This window comes from Heterodontus francisci, chromosome 16 (assembly GCF_036365525.1).
Source record: "Heterodontus francisci isolate sHetFra1 chromosome 16, sHetFra1.hap1, whole genome shotgun sequence".
Taxonomy (NCBI): Eukaryota; Metazoa; Chordata; class Chondrichthyes; order Heterodontiformes; family Heterodontidae; genus Heterodontus; species Heterodontus francisci.
Genome location: NC_090386.1, coordinates 66605155 through 66618759, shown reverse-complemented (window position 1 = coordinate 66618759; position 13605 = coordinate 66605155).

The window sequence follows — 13605 nt, the reverse complement described above, 5'->3', positions numbered from 1 at the left end:
AGGATAAATAGGTCATTTTCAGGTTGGCAAACTGTAACTAGTAGTGTACCACAGGGAATGACGCTGGGGCCTCAACTATTTACAATCTTTATTAATGACTTGGATGAAGGAAGAGTGTATAATAGCCAAATTTGCTGACAATACAAAGATGGCAGCAAAAGATGGGTAGACCCTTAGGATTCTGATACCCCGGCAGTCGTGTGACGATAGGGGATCCCCACCCAAGTGCCGCCCACACCTCCTCCACTCTCAGTAGCCTTGTTGCACCCAGCCTCCATTACCAGCACCTGCCCTCCAAGGAAATGAGAGCAGTGGTTAAGGTCTGAAGTTATTAAATTCAATGTTAAGGCTGGAAGGTTGAAATGTGCCTTTCTATTAGGCATTTTACAGCCATGAATTAGCACTTCTCCATTTGCGCACCACTTGGAGAAAGTGCTATGGAAGCACAAACATAGAATGTGTCCTGGGTGGGGTACATTAATGTCCATTGCCAAGAGTGGCTCGGTAGTACCACTATGGACTGAGGTGGCCAAGTCCTTAGAACATAAGAAATAGGAGGAGTAGACCATATGGTCCCTCATCCCTGCTCCGCCATTCAATTAGATCATGGCTGATCTTCTGCCTCAACTGCACTTTCCTGCCTGCTCCCCATTTCCCTTGATTCCCTGAGAAATCAAAAATCTATCTATCCCAGCGTTGAATATATTCAGTGATGGAACATCCACAACCCTTCGGGGTAGAGAATTCCAAAGATTCCTTTTTCCTCAACTGAGGATTCCCCCCCATTGTGGTTGACAGGGCCCTCACCTGTGTCTGGCCCATTTCCCGCACCTCTACCCTCACCCTTTCCCCTCCCTCCCAGAACCGCGACAGGGTTCCCCTTGTCCTCACTTTCCACCCCATCAGCCTCCATATCCAAAAGATCATCCTCTGCCATTTCCGCCACCTCCAGCGTGATGCCACTACCAAAGACATCTTCCCCTCCCTTCCCCGTCAGCATTCCGAAGGGATCGTTCCCTCCGCGACACCCTGGTCCACTCCTCCATTACCCCCACCACCTCGTCCCCTTCCCAAGGCACCTTCCCCTGCAAGCGCAGGAGGTGTAATACCTGCCCATTTATCTCCTCTCTCCTCACTATCCCAGGCCCCAAACACTCCTTTCAGGTGAAGCAGCGATTTACTTTTTGTACCTCTTTCAATGTAGTGTACTGTATTCGTTGCTCACAATGTGGTCTGCTCTACATTGGGAGACCAAACGGAGAATGGGTGACCGCTTTGTGGAACACCTCTGCTCAGTCCGCAAGCATGACCCCGAGCTTCTGGTTGCTGGCCATTTCAACATTCCCCCCTGCTCTCATGCTCACATCTCTGTCCTGGGATTGCTGCAGTGTTCCAGTGAACATCAACGCAAGCTTGAGGAACAGTATCTCATTTACCGATTATGTACGTTACAGCCTGCCGGACTGAACATTAAGTTCAATAATTTCAGAGCATGACATGCCCCATTTTACTTTTATCTTTAAGATTATTTTTTCTTCTTTTTTTTTGTTGTTTTTAGTTTGTTCAGTTTGTTTCTACTGTGCCTACCCACTGTTTTTTTTCATGTTTGTGCTTGTGGCAGTTCAGTTTTCTGTCCATTAACACCCTATCTGTACTAATGCGGCACAGTGGTTAGCACCGCAGCCTCACAGCTCCAGGGACCTGGGTTCAATTCTGGGAACTGCCTGTGCGGAGTTTGCAAGTTCTCCCTGTGACCGCGTGGGTTTTCGCTGGGTGCTCCGGTTTCCTCCCACAGCCAAAGACTTGCAGGTTGATAGGTAAATTGGCCATTGTAAATTGCCCCTAGTGTAGGTAGGTGGTAGGGAATATGGGATTACTGTAGGGTTAGTATAAATGAGTGGTTGTTGGTCGGTACAGACTTGGTGGGCCGAAGGGCCTGTTTCAGTGCTGTATCTCTAAATAAAATAAGTAAATAAATAATGCTTTGTCTTTCAGTATACCATTAACATATTGTTTGCCTTTGCTCCATGACCTTCTGGTCAGCTATTCTGTGACCTTGTCCTATCAATACCTTCTCTTTTGTTATCTCTTGCCCCACCCCTGCTTTACTTGCTTAAAATCTTTTACATTTCTTATATCTGCCAGTTCTGAAGAAGGGTCACTGACCTGAAATGTTAACTCGGCTTCTCTCTCCACAGACGCTGCCAGACCTGCTGAGTTTTTCCAGCACTTTCTGTTTTTATTCCAAAGATTCACAACTGTCTGAGTGAAGAAATGTCTCCTCATCTCAGTCCTAAATGATCAAACTTTGCTGAAGGACATAGTTACCAAATTGGACTTGCACAAGATGGCGAGTGAACCAACATGACCTCATCCTCAGCAATCAGTTTGGGTGTAGCTGCAACAACACACAAGAATCTCCACACTGTACAGGCGAAAGCAGTCCTCTTGATTGGCACCTCATCCACTAGCCTAAATATCCATTCCTTCCACTACCAGTGCACTGTGCCTGCTGTGCATACTGTCAACAGAATGCAGTGCAGCAACTTGACAACACTTCTTCAGCAGCACTCCACCAAACCGACGCCCTTCACCTGGAAGGGCAGCGGGTACATGGGAAAACCATCACCTCCAAGTTCTACTCTAAATCATACACCATCCTGATTTGGACACAGATTGCTGTTCCTTCATTAAAACTGTGTCAAAATCCTGAAACTCTCTGCCTACACAACATGGGTAGCAGCAGTTCAAGAAGATGGCCAACTAACACCTTCTCAGGACAACTTAGGGATGGGCTATGAATGCTAGCCTTGCCAGAAACACACAGTGCCCGACAATTAATTTCAAAAATATCTTCATTAGTCATGTGTGCTCTCTTGGCATTTTATTGCATCATGTGCCTCTATCCTTGATTTCATCTGCAATCTGAGTGTTCCTCTCAGACTAAGCCCAGATGTGCAGAATTGATGCATGCTGTTGATCAAAAGCCCAGCTTCCTTCCCCACATCAAATTTGTTAACAAATAACTTTTTCACCCCCTCCTTATCAACCCCTTCCCAATGAAAACCTAATCTATGACTTTATCATCTTGAGCCTGGATTTCTTAATTGCTTTTCTCGCTGGCCTCACTACCTCCACTCTCCCTACTCTATAATCATTCAGAAAAACCAGTGTGTGGCCTCACCTGCTTCAAGTCTTACAATCTCATCAGCTCTGTCCTCACCAAGGTTCATTGGCTCTCCAGTCCCCAGTGTCTCTATTTTTTTTTATTCATTCATTGGATGTGGGTGTCATTTGCTAAGCCAGCATTTATTGCCCATCCCTAATTGCCCTTGAGAAGGTGGTGGTGAGCTGCCTACTTGAACCACTGCAGCCCTTGGGGTGTAGGTACACCAACAGTACTGTTAGGAAGGGAGATTTAAAGAATCTCATCCTTGCCTTGAAATTCCTCCATAGCCTTGTCCCCTTCTACCTTAGTGATACTATCCAATTGAAACTTCTTTACCCAGAGAGAGGTGAGAATGTGAAACTCAATATCACAGTGAGCAGTTGATGCATTTAAATGGAATCTAGATAAGCATATGAGGGAGAAGGGAATTGAGGGTTATGCTGATGTAGTTAAATGAGGAAAGATGAGAGGAGGCTAGAGGCTGGCGTGGACTGGTTGGGCTGAATGGCCTGTTTCTGTGCTGTATATTATATGTAATTGTACATTCCTATTTGCACGCAATACTTTTCAGAAAGCATTTTACTCCTCAATTCCTCTCCCACACAATTGGTGGTCACTATTTCAGTCACTATTCATATGTCCTATTGAGCTCCTCCCTAAATATGAGTTCAAACCCTACTCCATGACTTGAACTTATAACATAGATTGAGACTTTAGTGCTGTATTTAGGAAGTGCTGCACTGTTGAAGATGCTGTCCTTCGAATGAGATGTTAAACTGAGACTCCATCAGCCTATTCCTGTGAGTCAGCTTGATTAAAAAAACACAATGTCATAACTGAAAGAACACTGAGTTCTCCACATGTCCTGGCAAACAGTTCTTCCTCAACTAACACTAACAAAGCTTGTTATTTACCACATTGCTGTTTGTGGGATCTTGTTCTGTGCCAATTGGCTGCCATATTTGACTGTGTGACAGTGTGATGGAAAGCACACCTGCCAAAATGAGACATATTTATTTCATCATATGGAACATTATTTTTGAACTGTTACTGGACTTGAAACAATTTGTTTAAAAAGACCACAACAGTGGCTGAAAACATGGCTGCACATTTGCATTCTAAAAGACAGATGCATGAAGAAGACAATGGGAGTATTCCCTGATTCAATTAGCTGGATGGATTTTATCCAAAATGATGATCAAGAGACACTGAGTCATTGAGCCAGCAACCCTCCCACACCCCCTCCCCCCCCACACAACCACCCAACGAGAGTGTCTGGTGAGCTTGAAGGAATCCACAAATCTCGCAGGTGAGGCTGCTCTAAACAAGGAGCTAGTCACAAGACTAACCTGCTGGCCAACCTGATGTTAATTGAACTGTGCTCAGAGAACAGTTTTTGGGAAGAGACTGCAAGTGAACTTCAAGAAGAGAACATCTCTCTCTCTTTTTCTCTCTCTCTCTCATGCAAAGTTCCAGGGACCCACGGAGGTAACTCAAGCCTCAAGACAAAAGAACAACAAAACAAATTTGAAAGTGTGCACTAGGCCCTAACGAGAACTGCAAGACTTAACTTCAATCAAAGACTTTACATCCAATCCAGAACCAGTAACTAAATTCCATTTACTGCTTCAAACCTTTCCCCTTTGATTCTTTCTCCTTTTCTGTCTCTATTTGCATGTGTGTTTATTGCATATGCATGCTAGCATGGTGGTGTCACGTAATTTTAGAAGTTTTAACTGAATTAGAATTTTAAGGTTAATAAACTTACACCTTTCTTCTTTAAATCTGAGAAAACCTGTCTGGTTGATTTCTTTGTCATTACAATTAGAGAGCATAAGCAAGGATTCACTGAGGGGAAGCTAAAAACACAGTATTTTAAAAATTAAACCCTGTTATGGCCAAACCAGGAAAACGCTGAGAGGAAGCCCTAGACCCTGCCTCACCTGATCATTACAACCGTCATTCAACTTCAAACCAAATCATTATATGTGAAATACTTTTCCGAGGGATATGATAAGGCACTATATAACTGCAAGTTACGCATCTCCATTATACCACTTCCATGATTTCAAAAAGCCTTTCAAGAGTACGACTTTTTGACAATGCTTTCACTCTACTCCTGGTGGCAGCGTGGATACAAATTTGGTCAAGGGATTGAAAGCAGAAAGTAATGGTGAATGGTTGCTTTTCAGACTGGAGGAAAGTATGTAATGGTATTCACCAGTGGTTAGTATCTGGACCACTGTCCTTTGTAATATATATTAATAACCTGGACTTGGGTATATAGGGCATAATTACAAAGTTTGCAGATGATATGAAACTCAGAAAGGTAGCAAACAATGAGGAGGATAGTAACAGACTTCGGAAGGACATAGACTGGAGAAATGGGCAGACATGTGGCAGATGACACTTAACATAGAGCAGTGTGAAGTGATACATTTTGATAGGAAGAATGAAGAGAGGCAATATAAACTAAATTCTACAATTTTAAAAGGGGTGCAGGAACAGAGAGACCTACAGGTGTATGCACACAAATCTTTGAAGTTGGTAGGACAAGTTAAGAAGGCTGTTGAAAAAGCTTAATCCTTGTCTTTATTAATAGAGGCATAGAGTAGAAATGCAAGGACGTTATGCTAAACCTTTATAAAAGAACTGGTTAGGTGTCAGCTAGAGTATTGTGTTCAATTCTGGGCATCACACTTTAGGCCTTGGAGAGGGTACAGAAGAGATTTACTTGAATGATACCAGGGATAAGGGACTGGACAAGCTGTTGTGCTTTGAGCAGAAAAGGTTAAGAGGAAATTTGCTAGCAGTGTTCAAAATCATGAAGTGTTTTGATAGGATAAGTAAGGAGAAATTGCTTCCAGTCACAGAAGGGTCAGTAGCCAGAGGAGACAGATTTAAGGCAATTGTCAAAAGAACCAGAGGCAACCTGAGAAAAAGAAAATGCACTGAGTTGTTATGATCTGGAATATACTGCCTGAAAGAGTAGTAGAAGCAGATTCACTACTAACTTTCAAAAAGGAATTGGATAAATACTTGAAGGAGAAAAAACACTACAGGGCTCTGGGGAAAGAGCTGGGGAGTGGGACTAATTTGACAGCTCTATTAAAGAGTTGATACAGGTACGATGGGCCACATGGCCACCTTCTGTGCTGTAGCATTTTATGATTCTATGATAATCTTCAGATCCCTCCCTTTCACCTGTTCAGTATTAATTTGTTATCTACTCAGAGACATCTTTCTGTATGCAAGCAGCTGTTACTGCTCTGTGTTCGATAATAGCTCCTGTAATATATTGTCACTGCATCAGTGTTTTCCATCAAACTGCTGTACTCAGGAATATGAACCTTTACAGTGTCAGCATCTTCAGCATATTCTGCCTCCGCAAGGCTAACTATTTTTAAATGTTTTATCTTGCATGCTTTTGAAGTTCAAGGATGACTTTGTATTGCTGCTTAGATGGATTTATTCCTGTAACTTTAAATGTCTAAATTAGTTAAAAAGATCTTATTTCTATTTTGTCTTTTTTCTCTTTTCTCTTATTTGTTTCCTCTGCTATTTTTGTTTTGTATATTTTTATTCTTAGCTTCTAAATGTATCTGTTTTCCTCTGTCTTTGCTGACCCATCGAATATTTTTGGAGCCTGTATTACAATGGTTAAATCTTTAATTATCTGAAAACTGGTTTAAAAATCATTTCATTTAAATTCCTGTTCTAATACAAATCTTTCCATGAACCTCAAATATGTGGAACTCTGACTTCCTTGGTATTGCCTGCTTCCTATAACTTACAGCTTTTAAAATTCAACCTTGGTTTGATCAAGCTGTTATTTCTTGATTTTCCTCATCTCCTTTCATATCCTGGTGGTGTTCTATGCTTTATACCTTGACTCCTTCATTGAAACTTCAAAAAAATAAAAGAAAGGATTGTCACCAGAAGAATGGGTGACCTTTTATTTGAATATTTTATAGCTAACTCCAGCAACAGAAAGTGGAGGATGGGATAACATGTTGGTATCTCAGGTAGGGGGACTTGTCTGAAAACCATTATTAAATGAGCATCATTTGGTACAGTAAAAATTAATTTAGCTTTTTATGGTTTGTACCTTTTAGCATTTAAATAATGGAATAATATTGTGGAAAGGTAATAAGATATCTGATGATATACATATATGATCAGGTTTTTACACAAACATCTTGAGAATAAACGTTAAAAAGCTAATAGCAACAAAGAATATGAAGTGAAAGTTGTGGGATGGGATTTATAGTCTTCCAGTGAACAGACTTGATATTACTATCATACATCTTACAAAAGAGAAGTTATTAAATTGTCAAGCTTCTAATAGTTATTTTACTTGTATGATTCTCCTAATGCACTATCTAAATGATAAATTGAGCATTCATTTCTTGTATTTTAAGATATATTCTAAACCTATACGTACCTTCTGGGCTCAGTTTTTCATTTAGTGTCCCTAGTGTGGATCTTTGCAAGATTCAGTTGCATTAATGGGACTTGGGGGATAAAGTACACTCTATTCGTAGCCTGCATCATTTGCTGTCAGTTAATCCTGAATTCCTAATATGGTCTCCCATTGCAGAAAACTCGGCACCAGGAGTGTTAAATCATAATATTCATCCACTGGGTCAGACCTAAAGCCATAAGTGCATTTAACAAACAGTGACAAGTGAGAAGCTGGCTGTAGTGTGTACTGACTTGGTAATTGACTATGACTTTATTCATCCTGATTGATGATAAGCATCAGTCATGTGAAATAAGTTATTTCCCAAAGGTCTTCATATTATATTATGTTTATACCATGCATTAAAAGTTAATGTAGTAAATAATTAGGTAAAGTTAATTAGGTAAATATGGGTTCACTGGCTCACTGTATTCCTTTGTGATTTAATATGTGCTTACGGAGGGAGTGCCAGTGCCAATTAAGCTTTTGTTGTCCCTCAGTGGTTCAAATGTAGTGCCTAACTTATATAGACCAGGTTCTCATTTAATCCCCATCTGTACTGAATTAGTAATTGCAAAGGTACTGGTGGTTAGTACGTGGCCTTAGTGTCCTTGGGATAGAGAAGAGAAAAAATAGCAGATAGGATTCATTGCTCCTTGTGATAGCTATTTAGTTATCTCTAAATGATTGTACAATAAATGTTAGATCAGAGACAGTTGTGGTACCTCCCATTATCTAATAACCTGTCCTTACTCACTGTCTAGGCTTGCATAAGAAGCATGCTCACTTGAATGAGTTACTGAAGCCTATTTGTTTCTGTAGAGTGATATTCCAGTGTGAACCATTGCGCCCCAGCATGAGCCACCACCTTCTGGATAGGAGAGGAGAAAATTGGCAAAAAAAACTTAAGAAAAATTAGTGCCATATGTTAACTCTGTAACATTTGAAAATATATTTCATGGAAATAATCAAGTACAAAAATCAACATACAATAAATGCAATTACTAAAAGGAATGTCAATGACATTTACCAATAGTTTCAAAGATCAGCTATTGTGCCACACAGAAGTTAAAATAATTACACACCATCAGAATTACTTAATTCATGCAATTCAATATATACTGTTTCTATGTGACAATTTTGCAGTAGAATGATGTACTGCTGCTTTCCTACTGAGATAAAACTGTTTCAGATATGCACCAATGTGAAAGTGGTAGTATAACTTGGGAGTCATCATCTGTAAATGACTCCCAAATGTGCTAAACTGAGAAGTGAAAGTCTCTCCAAGAGCTAGTCTCATTCAGCTTGAAGTCCGTACTGAATGCAATATAAATTCAAACTAGTCCAAGTCTACGTGTTAAAATTAGCCAGGCAGTCTATGCATGTGTCCAACCAAGTTCTCCTGTCAGTGTGACCATGGTGAGGATTCCCTGATATTACAACTCCAGTTTTCCTCACTGAAGGTCATACTCCACAGATATTAATTTGAGACTGTACCTGTAGTAAAGCCTAGAAATTACTTAGTGATGTTCGAAAATGAATGTGTTATATGTATTCATATATCATTCCTTTATCCACTTCTTTAGCTGAAGAGTTAACCTATTCATCTGCTAGTATTGCCAACAGTAACTTCCAGGCCAATAATTGCAATCTGTATTGGAAATACTTCAACACTAATTACGGAAAGAGTTAAAGTATAAAACTAAAGTATTTAATTTTTATAGTTTATTTATGGTATTTTTATACACAAATATTTTAAGAGTATTTGCCACATATCAGGAATCACACTTTAAAAAAGATTGAAGGAACAAGAAAATCAGTCATTTCCAGCTGGTTTTATACAGAATTCTCCAACAACAGATCACATTTAATTGATGCATCTAAGAGCAAGTAGTCTTCAATAGATGAAGGAAAGAGGATAAAGGAATATGGGAACAGAATTAGGGCCTCTACTCCATAAACACCAACACGAACTGGTTGGGTCAAATGGCTTGCTTGCTTTGTAATTGGTATGCAATTGTATAAATGAAGAAGGTTGATCACATGCAGTAAACCAACTCGGCAGAGAGTGGCAGTTTTTCCTCTGCATATAGAAAGGAAGGATCTAGAAGGCTGTAAAATAGCCAACACAGATTTGGGGGACACCGCTGCACCGTTCGCCCAGGACCAAATCCAGGTTGGATTTTTATCACCGTTTATGACACCTAACCGCTCGTCCAACTGCACTGACCGCCCCAGCAGTGAGACATCTACATTAGAACATGTTTCCCTGAGAATTAATGGCACATTTATTACCTGCGTGTAGAATTAAAATATAAATCTGTTGTGTGTGGAGCAGCATTCAAGAGCTTTTATTGAAATAGGTCAGTTTTTAGTTTAACAACGATAAATACCGTAAACACACGGGTTGTGGGAACAAACGAGAAACCTCAGATAATCTAAAACATAAGCGTTTGGACAGTTATGTAAAAGCAAAATACTGCAGATGCTGTAAATCTGAAATAAAAACAAGTGCTGAAAATACTCAGCAGGTCTGGCAGCATCTGTGGAAAATTCCACAGATGCTGCCAGACCTGCGTTTGAACAGTTACCCTGTAAGAATTGGAAGCATGAGGTATTCCACTTAACTGGGTGGTGAATGAAAAGTGGTAAATGGGTTATTATTTAATCCAGGCTCTTATAACTACAACATCAAAACTGCTGCAACAGCAAACAACGTAAAGAATCCGACATTTTTGTAAACCTGCTGTGCTCAGTCACATGGTATAGATAGTTCGACGTTTAAACAGCTTGACGCTTTAAGTGTTGTTAGCCCGATAAAGAAGCAGCGTATTGTAAGCAGAAAATAAGATGAAATTCTTATCGCGCACCATGCCTGACTGTACAGCGCGAGCCGACGAGTTGTATTTAAAGTTGGAGCAAGCTGGAACTTTTTTATGATCTCAATATTGAAAAATGTAAATTGTCAACTGAGATGTTGGGATTAGATTATCAGCTGCAAAACCCCAATCTGTTAAAGTATAGCGACTTGTACTAATGCCGTGTAAAACACACAGAAATGTTAGAAACCGTTTAGAAGAAAGTTTTGGTAATGTGGTCGACCACTAAAGCGGGCAATGTGTTCTTGTTCGTAGATGTTAGAGGTGAATCAGCTTTTTTGTAATCGGTAGGTGCTGATAAAACACTACCAATTCTGTTTAACAAACACATTTAACCAGTCATTGTGTTGTTAGGTCCATGAAAAGAAATTCACACAATTAATTTGCCTCATAATATAGGTGGAATTTGACAGTGACGGTAATAGATTTAATGAGTTGAGCACGGTTACTGGGAATTTACACAAAATTGGAGGACCAAATATGGTTTGGTGTGAGTAACTTTGCATCAGCATGATCTGAAATGGACCTTACAATTACTAGTTCTTGTAGCAATATTATACCACCCCACCCGTTCCACAGAAAAATCCATACATTTATTCTCGGCATGATCCTATGAAAGCTCGAATCTTGACTTGTGTGGTCACTTAAGCCTCTAATGAATTAAAGAATTTATAGAATTATAGAAATATATAAAGCGAATGATAAATGCTGCATATTATGAAAAATCGCTAACTCAATTTAATGAAAGCGAGTTTCTCCCTAGAAAATCTGTCGGTACTGGTGCCCCTACAAACAGTAACTCGGCTATTAATGGGAAGATAGGGAGCTGTGCTTGAGCGTCCAATCCATTTATGGTCAAAGCTCACAATGATAGTCACCTCAATCCGTATGTATGTTTATAAACGCTAACCATTATCCAATGCGAGAAAACCTTGAACTGACCTAAGCAGGAGAACGTCGCATTACACCGCTCAATGCTTTCTATCGCCTTTGCAGCTCAAAGATTTGTATTGGAGATTTTTTTTTAAAGCGGTTTCTTAATCGACAATCTAAGCTTGACTTTCATTCATATATTTACAGTTGTCTAAATGTTTAATTGACCCGATCCACTAATCAGATTTGTTGGCTGACAAAAACAGAAAATGCTGGAAATACTCAGTAGGTCAGGCATCATCTGTGGAGAGAGAAACAAGCGTTAACGTTTCACGTCGATGAACTTTCAGAACTGACGAAAGGTCATCGACCTGATACATTAAGTATGTTTCTCTCTCCACAGCAGCTGCCAAACCTGCTGAGTATTTCCAGCAATTTCTGTTTTTATTTCAGATTTCCAACATCCCCAGTATTTTCCTTCTGTATTACTGGATGGTAAAACTGGGTCAATTCTGCGTTCTTTTATTTAAAACATTTGCGCGCAGGAAAATTAAATAGACACAAATGCACAACCCAAAATCAACAGCATTATAGCTTAATTCATTTAGAGTTCTGTGTTTATTATATGGTGAAATCTCTCTTTTCGTAACAGTTACATTCTGTTCGTGTTTGGCCATATTTGAAGAGAATAATAATCTTGGTATGAAATATTAAAACAAAATAAACAGCCGAGCAATACATAAGACATAACTATCTCTACAAAACCCCAAAAGTAAAAACGGAAGTAAATAAGAAACGTAGGGATGGAAACTCGAGAAACAACCTATTTAACAAATTTTTAAAAATCCATGCTCTATCTTTTATTTTGCCTGGGAATTGTATTAAATGCTTAAATAACAATGTACTTATACATACCAAGATAGTTTATGGAATAAAAACAGAAAATAAGGTAACCACGTAGCAAGATTCGTAAAAAGATAGGTTAATGTTTGGGGTGAAGACTCTCAGTCCGAATTGGGAGCCAGTTATGACGAAGGATCGCCATCCTAAACAGTAACCTGTCTTCTCTTCAGATGCTGACCGACCCGCTGTGTATTTCCAACATTTTCGGTATTTATTTTGGGTTTCCAGCATTTCTTGTTTTTTAAATCACACACTTGTTAATTAATATATATATTCTTACATAATTGAAAGCTTAAAGGCGGTATAAACATTTTGTTTTAGGCTTGTCCCAAGGTTTCCTATAAGGAGTAATGATCTGTTTCTTCACGCCAGACTCTGCCTATTTCAAAGTAGGGCAAGGCAGAGGAAGGGAAAAGCTGTCATCTTGCGTGGTTGGGACGTTAACACCATGGAGTTAAAATAACCATTCGACTGTATCTTCAAAAATATTGAAAGTTTTTATTAAAACAGTCGATATCATTTGAAGATGCTTTTAGTCGAATTAACTGCAGCTATATTTGTACTGCGGAAATAGGGGTATTCAAGTGAGCACCTTAATTACAGACGATACTGCAAACACACAGGACTGAAGGCATGTTAACTATATATCTATATCATTACGTTCTACATGGTCTGTGTAGATTGAACTCTTGTGCATGTGGCGCCAGATTAGCTTTCCCATTGCACGACTTGTATATCGACATATGCTATTATTGACAAATATAAACTCCATCTCAAATTTATTAATGGCGAAAACTGCAATGTCATTAATGTAATTTGAACTCTTACGGATTATCAAACGTGCTTTATCCACAAAGAGGGAAAAAACGCCGTAACAGTAGCTCCACAAAGCATTACTGTGCTAAAAATACACCGAATTGCAATTAATTGATGTTCATAGACAGCGATCAATTTTTGTAATTCTATCTGAAATGAAACTATATATATTCTTTCCTGCTTATATATTTAGAATCCTGTTTTTGTCTATCCTAAACTGCTGGTATCTATTTCAAAATCTACCCCGTAAACATAAAGGTGGATATCAAATCTGTGAACCTGATCCGACAAAATACGTAATTGGATAAAACTATTGCATAGGGTTACAATATCAGTACTGCAGTATACAGTATAACACTTTCAGTGCATTATGCGGTCATCAGACAGACCATAGTTGTATTCAGCCATTTTACAACATCAGAGATCCAATTCTCCACATAATTTTCACGTAGCCTTTATAAGAAATGTTAGATTTAGTGCAACACGCTCCCATTTAGAAAATT